The 19,851-nt window shown below is 38.9% G+C and overlaps 2 protein-coding genes across 6 annotated transcripts in view; one reads left to right on the top strand and one right to left on the bottom strand.

Moving 5' to 3' along the window:
- The window catches only part of Zfp62 (ZFP62 zinc finger protein), a 114,567-nt gene that overhangs the window by 50,758 nt on the left and 43,958 nt on the right, over positions 1 to 19,851 (bottom strand). The window lies entirely within an intron of this gene.
- Btnl9 (butyrophilin like 9) overlaps positions 1 to 19,851 on the top strand; it is a 154,988-nt gene that overhangs the window by 1,482 nt on the left and 133,655 nt on the right. Inside the window, exon 2 of one of the 2 annotated variants that reach the window (XM_078050401.1) lies at positions 2,743 to 3,069. The exons of the other annotated variant lie outside the window; for it this stretch is intronic. The gene's annotated coding sequence lies outside the window, so the exon portion shown is untranslated. The remainder of the gene's footprint in view (positions 1 to 2,742; positions 3,070 to 19,851) is intronic. 2 annotated transcript variants of the gene reach the window in all.

Below are 19,851 nucleotides of genomic sequence, written 5' to 3' on the forward strand. Positions count from 1 at the left end.
TACAGTTCAAAGATAGGTATACCTGTATTGTGACTTTATTTTCTGTACCTCAGGTCAATTTATATTTGAGGTCTCATTCCCTTTGATGCTAGGAAAATTAAATCTAGTTAATTCAAAAGAAATGTTAATACTTAATGATTTGTTTATTTACTGATTAGTGATCTGTTACAGTTTTACTTCAGTCAATTCAAATTTTACTAATGCCCTTTCTTTCCTTTTTACCTTCATATAATTGCTAGGTTTTTTTTTAATTATAATAAATGAAATGTACATTCATTGAGGAAAATTAGTGAACCATAAACAAAATGGAAAAAATAGTAAACACAGCAACCAGAAATAAACAAGCCTTCCCATTTATTCTGTTCATATTTATGCATATTTGGAATTATACTGCAACTGGCTTGTGTAGCTTAATATATGTGGTGAACATTTTTCCATTTTGCATGTCATTTAATGACTCTGGTTTCTCATTATACAGATGTAGCATAATTATTTCCCTTCTTTTTAGACATTGGGGTTATTTCCAGCTTTTCACATTTATAAAATTAATTGTAGCTAAGTCTCTGTACACATCCTTAATTACATCTTCAAGATAAAGTTCTGGAACTGGTGTCAAAAGGTGTGATTATTGTTGAAAGCTCTTGATGCATGTTATCAAAGGATCTACAGAGAGGTGGCACTGCTTTGACACCAGTTTCTTTCCACATCCTGCCAGCACTGTTTTTTTTTTCTTTTTTGTCTTTTCTAATCTGATAGAAAAATGATTTTGCAGGGTAGTTTTAAATTTATTTTATTAATTACTAGTAAAGTACAACTTTTTTTATTTTTGAAGCATTTGAAAGTTGCTTACTCATATCTTTTACCCACCTGGGCTTATCTTTTTGTTGTTGTTCATTTGCAAGAACTCTATCTAGAATATCAACCTTTTGTTACCTGTGTTGCAGCTATTTTCCCAGTTTGTCATTTGCCTTTTGTTTATGTGCTCTGGATATTACCAGATAACACTAAGCCTGAAGTTTTTCTGCAAGCTTATGCTTGTAGTACTCTAGTGTATCCTTTCCATGGTGCCCTCAATTCAGCACTCACCCAGAGAGCAGTTTTATATATTAGGCTGCACAAGCAGTAACATCATAAGTATTGGCTTGCTTAGTTTGCTTGTCTGACCAGCATTGCAGGAGCATCTGTCCTAAGGTACTTGCAATAAAGTAGCTTTCTACAGATAACATTAACTTATCTTGTTTCCAGTGTGCCTAAGAGAAAGCCTTTGTCCTTTAAGATAATATGTATTTAGACTTTCCATCCCAGAAATAGAAATGGGATAGAAAGTATAGATACATATTATATTAAAGGACAAAGGACAGTTCCCTTAATTTGCTGAGGTTTTGGGGAACAGAAAAGGAGCTTTCAGGGACAAACTCCTAAGAGTAAGCTAGAGATTTTTGAATTAGTTATTTCACCTGAAGGACCAGTTGGCAAAGTCTCAAAAGGCAGGATGTCCTAGGTTGTCATTTAGATTGGGGTGGGCAAAAGGGATTGAACATCTGCAGAACATGGCTAAAGGACTGTTTATACCAAGTAGATTCCTCCTTCCTGTGGATGCTTCATGTTTCTGTCAGAAGCAGCAGGAAAATGGCTCCCACCTTTCTTCTGCCTTCCAAAATTTAACTCAAGGACACCTAATAAGCTACATCTAATTGCAAAGGAACCAGATTTCCTACCTCTCCAACTGGAAAGAAGTTAATCAGAGACTAAGAGGCTCATCCAAATGGCCCACCAATTTAATGTATTGGGGACTTTCCATTTCAGTTTGTTATCTGTTCTGATACCTATTTCTGTCTGTGTAGCTAATAGTAAGCACTAAGAGTCTTTCTTCATTGACCTTTTCATTTTTAGATATTTTCTTGAATATTTTCACACACATTTTTTTCAGACATGTGATTTTCAGATAGTATTGGTTTAGAAACTAGTTACTCTTGTAGTTTCCTGGGCTTCTCCTTAACCTGGGTAGTATTTTTTGTACAGGTTTAAGTCTGAACTCTGTAAGTACAGAAGTCAGCATGTACATTTGCTATTTGTTCTTTTATTCTGGAATATCTTTAAAATTTGGACCCATAAGGAAACACCTACACTCATTTCATCCCTTCATCCTATTGTGCCTCTTTGCAACTTCAGCATACTGAACTATTCTCTTCTCCTTCTAACACGCTTCTCCCCTGACTTGCATACCATCACACTTCTCCTCAGTTTTCTTCTTACTCTCTGGCTACTCCTTTCTTGCTTCCTAACTAGCTTCTCCCTATTTTCCTATGCCTGACATTTAAATGCTGAGATTTCCTGTGCTCTTTCTGGTCACTCAGTTCTCATTTTATATTTTTCTTTTCAGGTGATCCCACAGAAGTCATCTGGCTTCCATTGTCAACTTTGTGTCCAATAAACCCAGATACACATTCCCAGACCCTTTTCCTCTGTCCTCCAGGCCCATTGATCCACCTGCCTGCTGGACATCTCAGCTTAGTTTCCTCAGTGATCCCCTTAAACCTCTAATTCAAGTGCCCAAAGCTAAACTTATGACTGTTCCATCCATGACCTCTCCCAGGAAGTGGCTTAGTTATACAGCCAGTTATGTGGCAGAAACCCAGCTGTTTTCCATAAACTCCCCATATTCAATCAATCACAAAAACTTCCATGAAGTTCCTTCCAATTATTCCATGATTGTGATAAGCCTCTCTGTCTCTTCTCAAGCTGGGATGTTTGGGCATCTCATGCCCAGATCCTGGAAATTGAGTGTCACAAGACCCAAGCCTTGCTGACCAGGACCTTCCTGCGATTTGCTGAACCAATGGAAAGCTTCTTAGGTGACAAACCTGAAGCACAAGTGAAAGCAGTATCAACCTTTCTTCTTGAAGGACAACAGGCCAACCATGAAAGTCTTGGGCCCTCTCTTCCTTAGGATTTGTTGCCCTTCTGATCTTTAACACCAGTTGATACCGAGGAGAAATATGAAGTCAAGTTGATCTTTTGTTTTTCTTCCCTTGGGAGAAATTTGAATTTTCCAGTTAGAATGATCATGTAAGTTTCCCTTTGTCTTTTATTTAATTTTTTTAATTAATTATACATTACAGTAGAATGTATTTGACACACTGTACACAAATGGAGCACAACTTATCTTCCTCTGACTGAACATGGTGCAGAGTCACACCAATAGTGTAATCATACATGTATATAGGGTAATAATATCCATTTCATTCCACCATCCTTCCATCCCACACTCCCTCCCCTCCCAACACTCCTTTCTGCATAATCCAAAGTTCCTTCATTCTTCCCTAAACCCCTCCCCCCATTATGGATTAACATCTGCTTATCAGAGAAAACATTCAGCCTTTGGTTTTGGGGTTGGCTTATTTCGCTTAGCATGATATTCTCCAGCTCCCTCTTTAAGAATGTGAATATGTACCACATTTATCTGTTGTAGGGCATCTAGGTTGATTCCAAAGTTGCTAGCTATAGTGAGTTGAGCTGCTATAAACATTGATAAGGCTGTGTCACTGTAGTATGCTGCTTATTATTTGGTTATAAAACAAGAAGTGGGATAACTGTGTCAAATTGTGGTTCCATTCCAAGTTTTCTGAGGAATATCCACACTGCTTTCCAGAGTGAGTTGCACCAATTTGGAGTCTCACTATCAATGTATAAGTATACCTTTTTCCCTACATCCTCGTTAACATTTATTGTTGTTTGTATTCTTGATAATTGCCATTCTGATGGGAATGAGAAGGAATCTTAAAGTAGTTTTGACTTGGATTTCTCTTATTAGTAGAGATGATAAACATTTTTTTTTCATGTTTGTTGATTTGAGAGTATATCTTCTTCTGAGAAGTGTCTGTTCAGTTCCTTAGCTCATTTATTGATTGGGTTGTTTGAGGGGGTTTTTTTGTTGTTAGTTTGGTTGGTTTGGGGTGTTAAGTTTTTGAATTCTTTATATATCCTGGAGATTAATGCTCTGAGGTGCATGTGCTAAAGATTTTCTCCCATTCTGTAGGCCTTGTCTTTGTGTTATTAATTGTTTCTTTTGCTGAGAAGCAGCTTTTTAGTTTGAATCCATTTGTTGATTCTTGATTCTACTTCTTGCACTTTAGGAGTCTTGTTAAGAAAATCAGTTCCTAGGCCGACATGTTGGAGATTCTTCTATTAGGCGCAGGGTCTGTGTTCAAGTGCCTAAGTCTTTGATCAACTTTGAGTTGATTTTTGTGTAGGGTAAGAGAGATTTAATTTCATTTTCCAAATGGATTTCCAGTCCTAGAATCATTTGTTGAATGGGCTATCTTTCCCCCCAATGTATGTTTTTGGTGCCTTTGTCTAATATGAGATAACTCATAGGTGGGTTTATCTCTGTGTCTTCTTTTTGTACCATTGGTTTACATGTCTGTTTTGGTGCCAATACCGTGCTGTTTTTGTTTCTATAGCTCTGTAGTGTCATTTTAGGTTTGGCATTATGATCATGTCTCCTTCACTCTTTTTGCTAAGGTTTGCTTTGGCTATTCTGGGTCTAATTTTTCCAAATGAATTTCATGATTGCTTTTTCTATTTATGTGAAGAATGACATTGAGATATTAATAAGAATTGCATTAAATGTAACACTTGTGGTAGTATGGCCTTTTTTGACAATATTAATTCCGCCTACCCAAGAGCATGGGAGATCTTTTCATCTTATAAGGTCTTCTTCAATTTCTTTCTTTAGTGTTCTATAGTTTTCATTGTAGAGGTCTTTCATTTCTTTTGTTAGATTGATTCCCAGATTTTTTCTTTTTTTGAGGATATTGTGAATGGGGTAGTTTTCCTAATTTCTCTTTCAGTGGATTCCTCACTAATGTATAAGAATGCATTTGATTTATGAGTATTGATGTTATAACCTGCTACTTCGCTGAATTCATTTATTAGTTCTAGAAGTTTTCGGGTAGAATTTTTTGGATCCTCCAAGTATAGAATCATGTCACCAGCAAATAGTGATGGTTTGAGTTCTTCTTTTCCTGTTCGTATCCCTTTAATTTCTTTTGTGAAAGCAAGAGTTTCAAGGACTATGTTGAATAGAAGTAGTGAGAGCAGGCATCCCTGTCTTGTTACAGTTTTTATGGGGAATGCTTTTGGTTTCTCTCTGTTTAGAATGATGTTTGCCTCATGCTTACATAGATAGCTTTTACGATGTTGAGGTATGTTCCTGCTATCCCTAGTTTTTCTAGTATTTTGAACATGAAGAGGTGCTGTGTTTTGTCTAATGCTTTTTGTGCATCTATTGAGATGATCATATGATTCTTATCTTTAAGTCTGTTGGTGTGATGAATTACATTTATTGATTTCCATATTTTGAACCAACCTTGCATCCTTGGGATGAACCCCACTTGATCATGTTTCACTGTCTTTTAAAGATGTTTTTGTATGCAGTTTTCCAGAATTTTATTGAGAATTTTTGCATCTATGCTCATTAGGGATATTGGTCTGAAGTTTTTCTTTCCTTGATGTGTCTTTGTCTGGTTTTGATGTCAGGGTGATATTAGCTTTATAGAATGAGTTTGAAAGGGTTCCCTCCTATTCTGTTTCATGGAATAATTTGAAGAGTACTGGTGTTAATTCTTCTTTGAAAGTCTTGTAGAACTTAGCTGAGAATCCTTCTGGTCCTAGGCTTTTCTTAGTAGGCAGGCTTTTGAAGACATCTTCTAATTCATTGCTTGAAATTAATCTGTTTAAATTGTGTATGTCCTCCTGATTCAGTTAGGGTAGATCATATATCTCTAGAAAGTTGTCAATGTCTTCAAGATTTTCTATTTTATTGGAGTATAGATTTTCAAAATAGTTTTTAATTATTCTTTGTTTTTCAGTAGTGTCTGTCCTGATATTTCTATCATGAATTTTAGTAATTTAAATTAAACTCATAGCCACGCTGGCATTGTTCTCTTTGTTAGCATGGCTACAGGTTTATCAATTTTATTTATTTTTTCAGTGGACCAACTAGTCTCTTGGTGATGCTTTTCATTGAATTTTTAATTTGATTTATTGTTTTCTTCGTTTTGAGGATTTCTGCTTGGTTCCTTTTTATAATATATCTGCCCCTTTATTGAAGTGATCTTTTACTTCCTGTGTTTTCTCTCTGATACCATCTTTTATTTCAAAGATCAGTCTAACTATGTACTTTCTAAACTTCTTCTCTGGCATTTCTTCTACTGTGTTGTCTATGGATTCTGTTGCTGGAAATCTTGGTTTGATTGAGGTGCTTTGTTCTCTTGTTTTTTCAGGTTGTTTTTGTGTCCATCTAGCGTATGGATCTGAGGCAGTACAGTTTCTTATAGTAGTCTTATAGTGTCCCTGCAGGCTTCTAGTATCTCACCTTTGAGGGGGAGACCAATATTAACAGCACCCAATGCAAGCAATATACAACCTTAAACCAAATAGCTCCTATTAAGGAGCTACAGTTTTGTCTCAATAAACAGAAATGATCTGTTCAATTATTGTCTACAATATAAACAATAAGTTTGCTAAAAGGGTTTACTATTTCAAATGCTGGACAAAGAGGGAACAGAAGTAGTTGGAGGATGTGATGTTTATAAGGGAGGAGAGAAGATAGAGGTAAAAATTTATAGTAAGAGCAAAGAAGGAATTGGTAGAGGTTGGCTGTTTAGCATGAGAGAAGTGAGAAAGAGAATCCAGGGAGACAGAGAAGTGAAAGAAAAAAATATAGTTTTTTTTAAAAAAAGTAAAAATTTAAGAATACAAAACCAAATTTTGATATACTAGTCAGATATCCCATTCCTCAATAAACTGATGCATGAAAAATATTTGAATTCATACATGGTAGAGATGTGAGAAAAAGGGGAAAAAAGAAAGAAAAAAAAAGGAAAGTCTCTATGGAAAGTTGAACAGTTGCTTCCATTGGCTTTCAAAAAATTTTCTCAGCTTTTCTTTTCTGCCAATAGGTGGGATTTTCTAAAGTTTGATGGTAGCTCCCCAGTCTGATAGCAGGATGCCCTCATACCCTCTTCTAGCCTTTGCACTTGTAGCTAGGCCTTTCTGTCCCAGGGCACTTCAGGATTCCTGGTTCTTTCCAGTTTCTCCAACCTGTGTGCTCCCCACCCCAGGGAACTGCCCCAAGACTCTGGCTTTCCACGGGCTTGCCAAGCCCAAACTGGCCCACACAGATCCATCTGCAATCTGATGGAACTGGGCTTCAGATTCCCCAAGCTCTGCCTTGCTGCAGTCCCAAGATCTCAATGCTATTCCAACTATCAGAAAGACTACCAGGGATGTGCTCACACAAAGGAGCCATCCTGCAAAGAGGCAGCCAGATCACGGCTACTAGCACACCCAGCAAGTGCATCCAGACCTACAGGTATCCTGATGATATATCTATAGGACCTGATTAGTGTCCCCAGACTGAGGCAGCCAACCCTGAGATGCAGTGGTGGCAGTAGCAAACCTGCAGGCCCCTTGGCCTTTGACTCCCAGGCCCTGGCCAGTTTCCCAAGATGGCTGCAATCATGTCTAACGCAACCTGCAGGTACCCTGACAATGGACTTCTGGGCAGCAATGGGCCCTTCAGTCTGCCAGCAAAGGGTGGGCATTTGGCTGGCTAAAGGCATAGATGAGCAGGTAAAAGGCAGGCAAACGGGCAGCCAGTGGAAGTAGCCACTGACCAGCACCCAAAAGGCATGCGATATACTGGAAAAGGGGCTGGCGGACAAAGTAGGGGCAAACAGCAGGGGATCAGTGGGCAGCAACGGCTGTCTCTCAGGGAAACAGTATTTCATCTGCTTGTATCCCAAGTCACAGAGCAACAAGGAATACAGCCTCCCAACAGTTCTCTTGGATCTCTTCCTCCCTTTATCTTTGAATTTTGGTAAACTGTACCAGAATGACTTAATTATTTGATTTTTCTTGGATTCATTTCCCTTTAAATCTGAAGATTCTTTCACTCCAGTTCTGCCACTCACTGAAGTATTTTCTTTGGCTAATTACTCGGTTTTGTTGTGAGTGCAGTAAGGATCATGATAATCCTTAAACTAATTCAATTATTTGAACCTTAAATGAGATAATGCAGGCTGGAGTTGTTGCTCAGTGGCTTATATAACTGAAAGTTATATAAGTACACTGAAATATCAAAACACTTTCTTAGTTTATTTCACAATAAAGGATGCATTTAATATTTTGTGTTTGGTCTTGCCTTATTTAATCCTCATACTGTTATTTTTAATTTGGACATTTCTTCCCAACTATATTATGAATTTTTAAGGGCTGACATTCTGTTTACCTTAAAATACTCATATATCTATATTGGTTCAATTCAATGAATATTTTCTTATAGGCTCATATCCTGGTTCCTCTGATTTCTGAGCACTTGTCTCACATGTATGAAGCATTGGGTTCAATTCTCAGTACCATAGATAAATAAATGAATAAAACAAAGGTTCATCAACAACTAAAAAAAATTTTAAATGAGATAATACATGCAAAGTGCTTAAAACTATGCCTAGAATATCTAGTAAATGCTCAATAAATGTTGGTTACTGTTCTTATGACTAATTTAGAAGTTTCCATTTAGTAACTCTGACTTTTTTGTTTTGTTTGTTCTGTTCTCTTTGGGAACACCACTTATACATATTTTGGGTCTTATTTGCCATCTTCACCTCTTTTATGTCTTTGTTTCTTTTCCAGTTTGGGGGTTTTGTGAGTAGTTTTTCAGTTATGCTTATTCTATTTTTGATATATTAATTATGTTTCCTGTCCAAGGAAATAAATAATATATAATTCAGTTCTCTCCTTAAATTCAAAGTAAAACTCTAACATTGTCCACTTTTTTTTTAACCACTTAGTGGTTTTTAATATATTCCTAGAGTTGTACAGCCATCACCAATTCCAGAATATGTTCATCACTCACAAAGAAACACCATATTTATTAGCAGCCACTCCCTATTCCTCCCTGCCCTATCCCCTGGAACTACTGATTTATTTCCTGTCTGTATCATTTGTTCTGTTCTGGATATTTTGACTGAATTGCATATATCTGGCTTCTTTTATTCACATAATTTTCAGGATTTACCCATGTTACAGCGTGAATCAGCACTTCTTTCTGTGATATAATAACATTCTATTATTTGTATATTCCACAATTTTTTACTCATTCATCTATTTTTTTTATCTTTTTTTTTATTGGTTGTTCACAACATTACAAAGCTCTTGACATATCATACTTCGAACAATAGTTTCAAGTGAGTTATGAACTCCCATTTTTACCCCAAATACAGATTGCAGAATCACATAGGTTACACATTCACATTTTTACATAATGCCATACTAGTGACTGATGTATTCTGCTACCTTTCCTATCCTCTACTATCCCCCTCCCCCCATCTTCTCTTTCTATCCCATCTACTATAATTCATTTCTCTCCTTATTTTTCTTCCAATTCCCCTCACAACCTCTTTTATGTAGTTTTTTATAACAATGAGGGTCTCTTTCCATTTCCATGCAATTCCACTTTTCTCTCTCTTTCCCTCCCATCTCGTGCCTCTGTTTAATGTCAATCTTTTCTTCCTGCTCTTCCTCCCTACTCTATTCTTAGTTGCTCTCATTATATCAAAGAAGACATTTAGTATTTGTTTTTTAGGGATTGGCTAGCTTCACTGAGCATAATCTGCTCTAATGCCATCCATTTCCCTGCAAATTCCATGATTTTGTCATTTTTTAATGCAGAGTAATACTCCATAGTGTATAAATGCCACATTTTTTTAATCCATTCATCCATTGAAGGGCATCTGGGTTGGTTCCACAGTCTAGCTATTGTGAATTGTGCTGCTGTGAACATCGATGTGGCAGTATCCCTGTAGTACGCTCTTTTAAGGTCTTTAGGGAATAGACCAAGAAGGGCAATAACTGGGTCGAATGGTGGTTCCATTCCTAGCTTTCCCAGGAATCTCCATACTGCTTTCCAAATTGGCCGAACCAATTTGCAGTCCCACCAGCAATGTATAAGAGTACCCTTTTCCCCACATCCTCGCCAGCACTTGTTATTATTTGACTTCATAATGGCTGCCAATCTTACTGGAGTGAGATGGTATCTTAGGGTAGTTTTGATTTGCATTTCTCTGACTGCTAGAGATGGTGAGCATTTTTTCATGTATCTGTTGATTGATTGTATGTCCTCCTCTGAGAAGTGTCTGTTCAGGTCCTTGGCCCATTTGTTGATTGGGTTATTTGTTGTCTTATTGTCTAATTTTTTGAGTTCTTTGTAAACTCTGGATATTAAGGCTCTATCTGAAGTGTGGGGGGTAAAAATTTGTTCCCATGATGTAGGCTCCCGATTTACTTCTCTTATTGTTTCTCTTGCTGTGAAAAAACTTTTTAGTTTAAGTAAGTCCCATTTGTTGATTCTTGCTATTAACTCTTGTGCTATGGGTGTCCTGTTAAGGAATTTGGAGCCTGATCCCACAATATGTAGATCGTAGCCAACTTTTTCTTCTATCATACGCAGAGTCTCTGATTTGATATCAAGGTCCTTGATCCATTTTGAGCTAATTTTTGTGCATGGTGAGAGGAGGGGATTCAGTTTCATTTTGTTGCATATGGATTTCCAGTTTTCCCAACACCATTTGTTGAAAATGCTATCCTTCCTCCATTGCATGCTTTTAGCCCCTTTATCGAATATAAGATAGTTGTAACTTTGTGGATTAGTCTCTGTATCCTCTATTCTGTACCATTGGTCTACCCGCCTGTTTTGGTACCAGTACCATGCTGTTTTTGTTACTATTGCTCTGTAGTATAGTTTGAAATCTGGTATTGCTATACCACCTGATTCACACTTCCTGCTTAGAATTGCTTTTGCTATTCTGGGTCTTTTATTTTTCCATATGAATTTCATGATTGCTTTATCTATTTCTACAAGCAATGCCATTGGAATATTGATTGGCATTGCATTAACCTATAGAGGACTTTTGGTAATATCGCCATTTTGATGATGTTAGTTCTGCCTATCCATGAACAGGGTATATCTTTCCATCTTCTAAGATCTTCTACTTCTCTTTTTAGGGATCTGTAGTTTTCATTGTATAAATCTTTCACCTCTTTTGTTAGGTTGATTCCCAAGTATTTTATTTTTTTTTTTGAGGATATTGTGAATGGAGTGGTTTTCCTTATTTCCATTTCAGAGGTTTTGTTGCTGATATACAGAAATGCCTTTGATTTGTGCGTGTTGATTTTATATCCTGCCACTTTGCTGAATTCATTTATTAGTTCTAGTAGTTTTTTTGTAGACCATTTTGGGTCTTCTAGGTATAGAATCATGTCATCTGCAAATAGTGATAATTTAAGTTCTTCCTTTCCAATTTTTATGCCTTTAATTTCTTTCGTTTGTCTAATTGCTCTGGCCAGTGTTTCGAGAACTATATTGAATAGAAGTGGTGATAGAGGGCATCCCTGTCTTGTTCCTGATTTTAAGGGGAATGCCTTCAATTTTTCTCCATTCAGAATGATGCTAGCCTGGGGCTTAGCATAAATAGCTTTTACAATATCAAGGTAAGTTCCTGTTATCCCTAGTTTTTCTAATGTTTTGAACATAAAGGGATGCTGTACTTTGTCGAATGCTTTTTCTGCGTCTATCGAGATGATCATATGGTTCTTATCTTTAAGTCTATTGATATGGTGAATTACATTTATTGATTTCCGTATATTGAACCATCCCTGCATCCCAGGGATGAATCCTACTTGATCATGGTGCACAATTTTTTTGATGTGTCTTTGTATCCGATTCGCCAGAATTTTATTGAGGATTTTTGCATCTACGTTCATCAGAGATATTGGTCTGTAGTTTTCTTTCTTTGCTGTGTCTTTGTCTGGTTTCGGAATCAATGTGATGTTGGCCTCATAGAATGAATTTGGAAGGACTCCCTCTTTTTCTATTTCCTGGAATAACTTGAAAAGTATTGGTATTAATTCTTCTTTAAAGGTTTTGTAAAACTCCGCTGTATACCCATCCGGTCCTGGGCTTTTCTTGGTTGGTAGTCTTTTGATTACTTCTTCAATTTCATCCATTGATATTGGTCTGTTCAAATCGTGTGTGTCCTCCTGACTCAGTCTGGGCAAATCATATGTCTTAAGAAATTTATTGATGTCTTCACTATCTTCTATTTTATTGGAATATAGGTTTTCAAAATAGTTTCTAATTGTCTTCTGTATTTCTGTGGCATCTGTTGTGATATTGCCTTTTTCATCCCTTATGTTAGTAATTTGAGTTCTCTCTCTTCTTCTCTTCGTTAGCATGGCTAAAGGTTTGTCAATCTTGTTTATTTTTTCAAAGAACCAACTTTTAGTTTTGTTAATTTTTTCGATAGTTTCTTTTGTTTCAATTTCATTGATTTCCGCTCTGATTTTAATTATTTCTTGCTTTCTGCTGCATTTGCTATTGTTTTGCTCTTCCTTTTCTAGGGCTTTGAGATGAAGTGTGAGCTCATTTATTTGTTGGTTTTTCCTTTTTTTGAGGAATGACCTCCAGGCGATGAATTTCCCTCTTAAAACTGCTTTCATTGTGTCCCATAGATTCCGATAGGTTGTGTCTGCATTTTCATTTATCTCTAAGAATTTTTTGATTTCCTCCTTTATGTCTTCTGTAACCCTTTGATCATTCAGTAACATATTGTTCATTTTCCATGTGATATTGGATTTTCCCTTCCTTCTTTTATCATTAATTTCCAGTTTCAATCCATTATGATCAGATAAAATGCATAGTATAATCTCTACCCCTTTATATTTATTGAGGGTTTCCCTATGGCATAATATATGGTCTATTTTTGAGAAGGATCCATGTGCTGCTGAGAAAAAAGTATATCCATTCGATGATGGTTGGTATATTCTATATATGTCAGTTAAGTCTAGGTTATTGATTGTGGTATTGAGGTCTATAGTTTCTTTATTCAACTTTTGCTTGGAGGATCTGTCCAATGGTGAGAGAGGTGTGTTGAAGTCACCCATAATTATTGTGTTGTGGTCTATTTGATTCTTGAACTTGAGGAGAATTTGTTTTATAAACTTCGAAGCGCCATTATTTGGTGCATAAATATTGATAATTGTTATGTCTTGTTGTTTAATGGTTCCTTTTAACAGTATATAATGTCCTTCCTTATCCCTTTGGATTAACTTAGTCTTGAAGTCGATTTTACTCGATATGAGGATGGCCACCCCTGCTTGCTTGCGAGGAGCGTGTGCGTGGTATATTTTTTCCCAACCTTTCACCTTCAGCCTGTGTATGTCTTTTCCAGTCAGGTGAGTCTCCTGGAGACAGCATATTGTTGGATTTGTTTTTTTGATCCATGTTACCAGCCTATGTCGCTTTATTGGAGTGTTTAAACCATTAATGTTTAGAGTTACTATTGATATATGGTTTGTACTTCCAGCCATATTTGATTATTTGTCTCGTTTTTTTTTTTTGTTTTTTTTTTTTTAATTGCGTTTGTTTCACCATGATTAGTTTTCCCCCCTCCATCTGTCTTTACTGAGGTACTTCCCACTGTTGGCTTTGGTTATTGTTTTCCGTTTCTTCCTCGTGAAGTGTTTTGCTCAAGATGCTTTGCAACGCTGGTTTTCTGGCTGCAAATTCTTTTAGTTTTTGTTTATTGTGAAAGATTTTTATTTCGTTGTCGTATCTGAAGCTTAATTTTGCTGGGTACAGAATTCTTGGTTGGCATCCATTGTCTTTCAGTGTTTGAAATACGTTATTCCAGGATCTTCTCGCTTTCAGCGTCTGAGTTGAGAAGTCCGTTGTTAACCTTATTGGTTTACCCCTGAATGTAATCTTTCTCTTTTCTCTTGTAGCTTTTAATATTTTCTCTTTGTTCTGTATATTGGATATCTTCATAACAAAGTGTCTTGGCGTTGGTCTACTGTGATTTTGTATGTTCGGTGTCCTGTATGCATCTACAATTTGAATATCTGTTTCCTTTTTTAATTCTGGAAAGTTTTCTGTGATTATTTCATCTAGTAGATTACTCATTCCCCTTGTTTGAATCTCTATCCCTTCCTCTATCCCAATGACTCTTAAATTTGGTTTTTTTATATTATCACATATCTCTTGTATGCTTCTCTCATGATTTTTAACCAGCCTATCTGAGATGGCTAGCCTCTTTTCCAGATGATATATTTTGTCTTCATTATCTGATGTTCCAGCTTCTACTTGCTCCACTCTATTAATGATACTCTCATTTGAGTTTTTAATTTGGTTTATAGTTTCCTTCATTTCTAAGATTATGGTTTGATTCTTTTTTATAGTCTCTATCTCCTGATAAAGATGCTTAACTTCTTCCTTTATCTGTTTGTGTAATACATTCTCAATGTGTTCTTTCGCTGCTTGAATTTGCTGTCTTGTATCCTCTTTAAGGTTCCGTTCCATCTGTCTCAGGTGTTCCATGAGTTCTTTATATGACCATTTTTCTGGTGGTTCTATATCCTCCTGAATATTTAGGCTGCCCTGCATTGTTTGCACTCCTTTTCTTCCTTGCTTTTTCATGCTGTTCATATTGTTTCTTGTTCTGTTTGACTGCTGAGTTACTGTTTACTCCTATAAATATATTTGAAGCTTGGGAGGAAAGGTATTAGAAGGGATGGGTAGAAGTCACTAAAGAGAATAAGAGTAAGCAGGTAGAATTCAAGGAAGGGGGAATAAGAAAATTAAAAAGAGATGTAAAGACAGGAGAAAAGAAGGATAGAAAAAAATAGAAGATTAAAAGGGATTTAAAGAAAAATAATAATAGTAGAAATGGAAAATGAGATTTAAAAAATAGAATAAAATAAAATAAGATGGATTAAAAAACATTTAAAAAGACAGTAAAAAAAAAAATTATAAATGCAGTCCTAGAGTTCGATAAACTGCTAATGCCAAATGCCGCAGTCTGGCTTGGCACAAATCAGGAGCCACTTGTCAAAAAGAAACTAACTTTATTTTTAGAACTACAAACGCCAAACAAAACAGCTCCAGGGAAAAACCCTCAGAGCCCAACTGCCACCACCGGCTTCCACAAGCCTCTCACCCCCACACCAGCCTCTCTACCTCCCACAATCCTCCTGCTCCTGAGGCCGATTGGCTGGGTTGCGTGGGCAGAGCCAAAGAAGTCACCCAATGAGCAGCTCCGTGGAGGAGCCAATCAGCTAGATGTTGCTGGGGCCGCTGTGAGCCAATCATCAGCTGGCAGTCTGAAGGGCAGGGAAACAGCCCAATGAACATCACCGCAGAGGAGCCAATCAGCTAGATGTTGCTGGGGCCACTGTGAGCCAATCATCAGCCAGCAACTGGAAGTTTGCTGGCAGCTGGATCATCAGCCGGCAGCTGGAGTGGAATGTCCACAAGTGCTGGCAGCAGCAACAGACACACCTGCTCAGGAAAGATCAAGCTTGCATCTTCTATAGCTTCCTCCTGCTTCAGCTTTGTGTTCCATCCAAGACCCCAGCCTAATGGACAATACCATCCACATTCAGGGTGCTGTCCCACATGCCAGTGTGCTCTGGAAACACTCTTATAGACATACCTGGAAGTGTCCTAAGCCTAGGCACCTCTCAGTCCAATCAAGTTCTAAATATTTCCCATCTGACAGAAGTAATATTGTCAAAATGGCCATATCACCAAAAGCACTGTACAAATTCAACACAATACCCATTCTTCACAGAACTAGAAAAAGAAGTCACAAGATTTTTTTGGAAATATAAGAGATAGTTCAGGATAGTCAAAGCAATCCTGAACAAGAAGAGCCATGTAGGAAGCATCACAATACCCATCTCAGATTATACTACAGAGCCATAGCAATAAAAACAGCATGATATTGGCATCAAAATAGTCATGAAGACCAAGGACATATAATAGAAGAAACAGAGACAAACACTCACACTTACAGCCTTCTGATATTTGACAAAAGTGCCAAAAATAGATGTTGAGGAGAAGATAGACTTTTTAACAAATAGTGCTGGGGGAAAAAATGGATATCCTTATGTAAAAGAATGAGACTAGATCCCTATCTCTGATCCTGAACAAAAAGTACACTAAAGTGAATCAGAGTCTTAGGATTTAGAGCAGAAACCTTACACCTGCCAGAAGAAGACAGAGGGTCAACACTCCATCAAATAGGTGCAGGCACTAACTACTTTAATAAGATTCCCAAAGCTCAAGACATAAAACCAACAAGTGGAATTGGAAAAGCTATGCCCACCGGGCCAAGTTTCTCCTCTCAGTAGGCGGGAGTCAATCTCTGTGCAGCGGTACTTCCTCCCGGATTGGGCGGGTCTCCATTCCTGCTGTTCGCTGTGTGGGCAGGGCCTTTTGCAGAGCTGGTCAGGGGTCGTTTGCAGCACTGGGTTGGCAGGTGGAGGGTGGTCGTCTGCAGCTCCAAACCGCCAGAGGAGGTTCACAGAGTCGGGCCCTCGGGGCCCGGCAGGCAGCGCCTGCTCCCCCACTCACTGCAAGGGTGTAGGCAGCGGCCGCTTGGCGGTAGCCAGCGGCGGTTCACAGAGCTGGTCTGCGGGGGCCCAAGCAGCCAAGCAGGCAGCGCCGGCTCCCATCCCAAGTTCACTGCGCCGTGTGAGCAGCGGCTGGTTGAGGTTCACCAAGCCAGCCCGGGGGGGGGGGGGGGGGGACAGGCAGACAGCCAGCAACTGCTCCCAAGTTCGATGTTACGTGTGGGCGGTTCACAAAGCCGGGCTGCGGGGACCCAGGCAGGCCGCTCCTGCTCCTAAACTCGCTGCAGCGTGTGGGCGGCGGTCGGCTTGGGTTCACAGGGCCCGCCTGCCAGGGTCCAGGCAGGGAGCAATGGTTCCCAAGAACAATGCAGCGTGTGGCCTGCGCCGGCTATGATTCACAGAGCCAGCTCGCGGGGACCCAGGCAGGCCGCTCCTGCTCCTAAACTCGCTGCCGCTTGTGGGCGGCGGTCGGCTTGGGTTCACAGGGCCCGCCCGTGGGGATCCAGGCAGGCAGCAATGGTTCCCAAGAACAATGCAGCGTGTGGCCTGCGCCGGCTGGGATTCACAGAGCCAGCTCGCGGGGACCCAGGCAGGCAACGACCGTTCCCACGAATGCTGCAGCGTGCGGGCAGCGGTTGGCTTGGGTTCACAGAGCCCGCCCGCAGGGGTCCAGGCGGTTAGTGTCAGCTCCTATGCTCACTGCAATGTGTAAGCAGCGGCCATTCGGCGGCCCCCGGCGGGACTGTGCCCCTGCTCTGGGTTGCCGAGATTAAGTATTTTGTGACAATCTGACACCTCCTATTAAACTTACTAGTTCCAGGAAGGTCTCCTTTCAGAGGAAATTTGCTTGAAGTTTCCCAGCAGGACGCATGTGGGTGTATTAATGAGTCTCTCTGATCCCCTTACCACGGAGGCATTGTATGTGCTGCCTCTTCGCTGGCAGCCATGTTCTTCCTATCCTCATTCATCTATTGATGAGCCCGTGGGTGAGGTTCTCTCTGCTATGAATCTGTTTTTGCCAATGGATAGCCCTGATTGAAGTGAATAGGGAGACAGTCTCTATGTGGAAGGCTATACAATCCCTCAGATGAAGGAGGAGGCATTTAGGGGAATTGGTAGTGCTAGTGCCATTCTAGATTTGGGGAAATACCAATTTTAAAGGCTCTATTAGCATGCACATAATTATTAGACTTATGTTTCTTCTGAGTATCAGGAAGAGACAGTCCTGACCTTGGGCATGTTCTGATTTCTTATTTACTCTCTCCATTGGCCTGGTCAGTTATTTTTTTCCTGAGATTCCTTCCTTTATGCCTCAATTTTTTTGCTTCTTTTTGACCAGGAGCTCCTGTGTTCTGCAAACATAGAACTGAAGAAGTGTGACAAACCCAGATATCCATAGCTAAGGTATCAAACTGAAGACAATAGGTGCAGTGAATCTACATAAAACCCAGAATACTAAGCTGCAACTTGGGTTAGGAGTAGGGGACAGTGGAGAATACTTGGAAATTTCAGTTCAATAAAGAGATGAAAGTTATATAAGTACACCGAAATATCAAGGCATTTTCTTAGTTTATTTCACAATAAAGGATGCATTTACTGTTTTGTGTTTGGTCTTGCCTTATTTAATCCTCATACTGTTATTTTTAATTTGGGCATTTCTTCCCAACTATATTATGAGCTTTTTAAGGGCAGACATTCTGTTTACCTTAAAATACTCATATTTCTATATTGGTTCAATTCAATGAATATTTACTTACAGGCTCAGATCCTGGTTCCTCTGATTTCTGTGGGCTCCAGAGATTTGGTTTCCCTTCTACAGCAAGAATAATGAGACCTGTCCTTTACCCCAGCAAAGTATTCATAAGAATCAAATGAAGCCCTGGTGTGGGAACCCCTTTAAAAACTGGAAAGAACTACGTAAATATCAGTAGCGTTTAGAAATTCACAGATAGCAATCAGAAGTGCCAGGGTACCGGTGTATTGAGCTTTCATGGGGTGCACTCTAAGTGCTGTCTCCATTTGTAAGCAGAGAAGTGTCTAAGCATCCTTTCCCTAAGGAAGCTGCTCCTGTTTCTTATCTGGCCCTTTCTTTTCCCAGGGTTCCTGATTATGTCATAGAGAAAACCAGTTTGTTCTTAAACATCTTTCTTTGACAATGTAAATTCAGGCTATCACCAGGTTCTTCCATTTATCTGAATTTACATTTATACCAGTAGCATTTGCCAATTGCTGTGTTTTTTTTAGAACAGCTTTATCAGTGGAGGTTATTCAACAAATAACAAGTGAATATTTGAAACCTCCTGATGCCGGGCAACTGAATTTTCCTATATGGGCCTCTTGTGTGGGGAAGGAGGGTGCATGGAACACCTCAGAAATGGACCTGTTTTTTGCCTTTGGGACATTGCAGGTCACTGAAAAGGAAAATCATTCTGAAGAATTAATAAAGAAATAGGGAACCAAAGTCAGTTCAGAAGTGCTGATGTAAAGAAATGTTTAGAGGGGTGTAAAATTAATCAGGAATATCTCATCAGCAGTGCTTTGAAGGGAACCAGAGAAAAGAGGCACTCTTGGTTTAGGAGACATAAACCCTTCAAATATAACCAAGCTCAGAAAATGTTTATACTTTTTAGATTCTAATCTGCGATCTGTTGTCGGGAGCTTGGATTTGGGTTCTGTCTCCAGAGACCCATCATATACCCTGACCAGATCCTTCACCTTCTATCTGAGGCAACTCCTCCTGGAAGAGTAGTTGAAAAGTACATTGGAGAAAACAATTACAACAATTAAAGAACTGGCCTTTTCAGATGATTAAGCCTGCAAAATAAATCAAAGTCATTTTGTGGGCCTATTAAGCTCAGTTGCTTGCATTCTGATATGTCTTCTTGAGTGGATGAAAAACAAATGGAATTTTAGCAGAGAAATGGATGTAATCTATAAAATGATTGCAGTCCACAATGTAGAGAAACAGATTGTCTTGATTTAGATTTTTCTGGACTTTGTCAAGATCTGGAACACCAGCCAGGTATGTAATCCCAGTAGCATGGAAGGCTGAGGCAGGAGGATCACAAGTTCAAAGCCAGCCTAAGCAACTTAGCAAGACCCTGTCTCAAAATAATAAATCAAAGAGGCTGAGGATGTGACTCAATAGTTAAGTACCACTGGGTTCAAACCCTAGTACAAAAAAAAAAAAATCTGGAACATCACACACAGTTCATTTCTGGGAAGAGATCAAGAGGGATGATTGACTTGAGGGACATGGGACATGGAGACCTCAGACTCATCTCCCCTCCATTAGCCTGGAGTGCCACCTCTGCCCAACTCACAAAAGACTTCAGACTGTATTTGCTCAAATGCTACTCTCTTCTTAAAACCTCA

The sequence above is a fragment of the Ictidomys tridecemlineatus genome, chromosome 1 (genome assembly GCF_052094955.1).
Source record: "Ictidomys tridecemlineatus isolate mIctTri1 chromosome 1, mIctTri1.hap1, whole genome shotgun sequence".
In the NCBI taxonomy this organism is placed as follows: Eukaryota; Metazoa; Chordata; class Mammalia; order Rodentia; family Sciuridae; genus Ictidomys; species Ictidomys tridecemlineatus.